Source organism: Lichenostomus cassidix, unplaced genomic scaffold (genome assembly GCF_008360975.1).
Source record: "Lichenostomus cassidix isolate B80296 unplaced genomic scaffold, HeHo_3.0 HiC_scaffold_43, whole genome shotgun sequence".
NCBI classification, from domain to species: Eukaryota; Metazoa; Chordata; class Aves; order Passeriformes; family Meliphagidae; genus Lichenostomus; species Lichenostomus cassidix.
The window spans coordinates 1,551,113-1,555,485 of record NW_028147635.1 but is presented as its reverse complement, the minus strand read 5'-3'; the positions used below and the strand labels follow the sequence as shown (position 1 = coordinate 1,555,485).

Genomic DNA, 4,373 nt, shown 5'->3' with positions numbered 1-4,373 from the left:
AAGAAAAGGGAAAATTTGGCCCACTAGGCCGATTATTAAAAGGGAATAAAAACTTCTTGTTGCTAACACAAAGGGACAGAGTTTACTTGTAGAAATGGTTATCATGTTTAGCATGATTTTGCTGTTTGCAGTTACTCTGCTCCCAAACTCGTTTTCCTTATCTTCAATGCAAGGGTGTTTGCATTCCTAGAGGAGAAGAGAAAAGAAACAAGTTTCCCTGGCAGTATATGCCTGAGTGGAACAAGTTGTTAATTGCATTAACTTTTTCAGGTGGAGTTTTCATTCTGTGAAGTGCCTGTTGCAGGACTTTTGTTGTTTCCGACAGGTTTTCAGTGGGGATACCTCCGACTGACTGTTCAGCGGAGGGAGTGAGACTGCTTTGAAAAAGTTTTGCAAGAGTTGCAGTCTGTGAATAAGGCGTTTGAGTTGCTCTCTTTTTTTTGTTTTTTCAGGGTTTTAGTAGGCTTCTGCTTTTCTCCCTGGAGCAGTTCACCTTATCAGTTAGCTCCTTTAGTTCTAGTGATTTTCCTTTTGGACATGATCGAATTCAGTGACAAGCAATGCCACTACCTAAAGCTTTTTAAAGAACTAATCACGTTTTCAGTAACCAATTGCTTCCTATTCAATTTTATTTTTCTCTGCACCAAGTCCAATGCAGGGTAGAGAGGTGACTAACAAATTAACTAAGGAAAGACAACACAATATTATCTTTACACTGGCCACCCGGGATAGGAATTTTCCCCTAAACTTTTCCTACAGCCTCCCAACAGAGGAAGCCTCATGACAAACAGCTAAGCTTGTACAGGGACAACACTATCCTCACAAGGCAGCAGCTTTATAATTGGCCTCGTGGCACCACTGGTGCCTGAGTGGGGATTGTAACCCCAGTTTAGGTGGTTATAAGCAGCTTGGGGTGTCCCACATTTGATGGACAGAGTGTCCCAACTTCCCCCAGCCCAAGCAGCCTTTGGCCACTCAGAGCTTTTCTCTCCAATGACTCCCCAGGTGCCAGGGAGACCCTCAGTGCCTGGAGCTCACCTCTGTCTAATCTCTAAAATTCTGTGCTTGGTGTGGGAATGACTAAAACTGCAAAATCTATAACAGTGAATTGTTCAATTTATTTAAAAACAATCCCATAAACAGGAAAAGGCCACCTCCTGGAACAGTTAAACAGGGAAATTCACCTGGAAGTTATTGGGAATCAATTTCTGTGAATTACCCAGACAAATTTGGAATCAGTATCTTTTAGTATTGGTGGACAAATTTTCTGAATGGCCAGAGGTCTTTCCCTGTCTCACCAATAAATCCAGGGAAGTGGTAAATATTATGCTTAATCAATCATACCAAGATTTGGGGGCAACTTGGTTTGTCTTCAGAGAGAAGCCTTAATTTTGTAGCAGATGTGGTGCAACAGCTGAGCAAAACCCTGGGTATAAAAAGGGACTGACACAGCCCTTGATGACCACAGGTGAGTGGGAAAGTGGAAAGGATGAATCAGAATTTGATGTGACAAATTAGTAAAATGTACCAAGAAACTTCTGCAGAAAATCCAATTCCGTGGGGAGCTTTAGTCAGCGCTTTGACAAAAATCTGGGAACACGTGTGGGAAGGAAATAGCACCCAGGGCAAATGGAAAGGGATGGAAGGAGAATATTCCTTCCAAAGGAATTCTTACAGATCAGAACAATACTGTTGAGAATTGTAATATCTCAAAACTGGACCTGGAAATCACCTCAGGAAATATCTATTGGCTGACAGATTGCACTGATACCCCTTGGGGATGTCAAATTCCAGAAGTATGGAATAGCCCTCAGACAGGACAGTGGGAATATATCCAGCCAGTTCAGTGGTGTCTGGACTGGGAAGGGAGCCCAGGCCTCCCAGAGGACCCCTTACAGGTGGGTATAAAATACCCTGATTTAATAAGGCCAAGGCCAAAGGATCCCAGGGCAAAGGAAAAGTGGAATTGCATTTGGACAGACACTTGAACTGTTTGGAATCCTGAGGTACAGTGGCTCATGGCTGTGGCCCAGGCTCTGAGGGTGGGATGTGTCTGTAGAAATTATTCTGCCTTTCTTAATGACACCTGTTAGGTCTCACCTAACAAACAGTTCAGCTTGGCAAGACACAGACTGTCAGCAGGACATGGTAAAATCATTAGTTCACTCAGGATGGGTGGGAAGTGATGGAATTTGGGGCACACATTTGCCCTTGGGGGAATCAAGAGCACAATGGACACTTGGGGTTTTAAGGTTATGTCCCTTGTGGAAGGAGTCACCCCTGGGAACCCCGCTGTGGGGAAAGGTTAAAGGGGATGAAACTTGGAAACATCCCAGCATGGGAACTACAGTGGGATGGATTTTGGAATCCATCTTTACTCCTCAAAGATCTGCCTTTAGGAACAGACCAAACACACACCATTGGACTGCAAATGGGAACTTTAGTGAATGCAACTCAGTTGGGGTTTACTGAAATAAATGCACAATTGCAAGCCACAACTAAAATGACCTTACAGAACAAACTGGCATTAGATCTTTTGCTGTTACATGGAGTATGTGGATACTTGAATTGAAACAACACCACTTGTTGTGTGCACCTTCCAAATGTGATGCTGAATTGGATGATCAGGCAGAGAGGATAAAATTGGTTGCTGCATCCAGCAGGGAATTAAGGGGAGGATTAGAAAGTAACTGGTTAAATAAAATATTTAAAGGACTTGGATTTTCTCTGACTGCTTGGTTGGCCTTACTTTTGTAAAGTATAATTGGGATCACAGTAATAATTGTGATTATGACACTTGCTTTAAGCTGTGTGAAGAACACAACTGTGAATGCAACTGAGGAACTCACGGGACGTGAGTAAAAGAGCAGAGTGAGGCTTGTGAAGGCTTGAAGGGAAGAGAAGCTTCCCAAGCCTCAAAGAGGGGGAATGTTGCCAGATGAAGAATCATTTGCACCTGCTGGGTTCATACAATGTTTATTCTCCAGAACCCCCTGGCCCCTGGAACCACACCATGCTTACTGTGTAGGAAGCAATCAGCCCAGGTGTGCCAACTTCTACCAGCTCACCAGGCAGTCAGGTACGGCTTTGGGGTCACCAACCACCAGGGACCACCAAAGAGAGCCCCAGGACAGAAGAACAGATGTGCAAAGGGTGGGGGGAAATATGGTAATGATTTTGGGGAAAGATTATCATATGTAAGTTTATTCTGGGACAGTCATTGAATATGTATGGAAACTACAGGCTATAAACAGGACCTTTCCTGTGCTCAGCATGCACGGCTTTGGGAGGAGCTCTTCCCTGTGCATCTGGCCAAATAAAAAATGCTGCTGCTTAATGCTGCATTGGGGTTAAGGAGGTTTTTATTTTACTGAATTTTTGGTGACACCTCTGTGGCTGTGTCATAGAACCACAGAGCAGCTGTGATGTCAGAAAGGTGCTGTGTGACATCACAGAATGGGTTGTGTGAGGACATTGAGCAGCTGTGACATCATAGAGTGAATGTGTGACATCACAGAGCAGGCTGTGACACAGAGGAGGCTGTGTGACATTACAGGTGTGACATCACAGGATGGTGATGGGACAAGGTAGAGTGGGCTGTGATATCACAGAGCTGCCTGTGGGACATCACAGAGTGGGCTGTGACACTGCAGGGTGGTGCTGTGACATCACAGATGGGGCTATGATATCACAGAATGGGTAGTGACATCAAAGGTGGGGTGTGTGACATCACAGGGTGGCTGTTACATCACAGGGCAGGTGAATGAAATTACAGGGAGGTGTGACATCATAGATTTGCCTGTGACATCACAGGGTGGCTGTGTGATGCAACAGGGGACTGGGTGAGGTCACTGGGAGGTTACTCCACCCTGCCCACCCTCACAGTTCCCCCAGAGAAGTCCAACACTGCTGATCTGACCCCAAGCACTGTCCCACCTGTAGGATCTGCTTCCCATCAGCCTCTTCCTCCTGCAGCCCCAAGCCCAGGTTGGTGCTAAACAAAGGGCACTGGCTCAGGGTCATCCCCCAGTGGGGGCTGTGCACCCCCTCTGCCCCCTCCCCAAATTCCCTCCTGGGGGGAGCAGGAGCTGGGTCAGGAGCCCTATGGGGAGGGAAAAGGGGGTGACACTGGGATGGGGGTCACACATGCCTTGGGGGACACACATGACCCCTGTGGACACCCTTCACCTTCTCCTGCAGAGCCAGGAGGATGAACTCCAACATGGAGCCCCCAAACCCCAGCAGCACCTTGGGGGGTGGGGTATGGTGGCAGCTTTGGGGGTCCAGGTTTGTCATGACCACTCAAAAACCCTCTCCCAGCCCCACAGCCACTCCCAGGCCCCTCAAACCACCCAACAGCTCCTCCTAGGATG

The 4,373-nt window shown here is 46.7% G+C and overlaps 1 long non-coding RNA gene across 1 annotated transcript; it reads left to right on the top strand.

Moving 5' to 3' along the window:
- Positions 1–3,294: 3,294 nt before the first annotated feature.
- On the top strand, positions 3,295–4,128 carry LOC146421110 (uncharacterized). Its single transcript, XR_014848809.1, has 3 exons — positions 3,295–3,436; positions 3,480–3,556; positions 3,612–4,128. It is a non-coding gene; the product is annotated as an uncharacterized LOC146421110 (long non-coding RNA).
- The last annotated feature ends 245 nt before the right edge of the window (positions 4,129–4,373 follow it).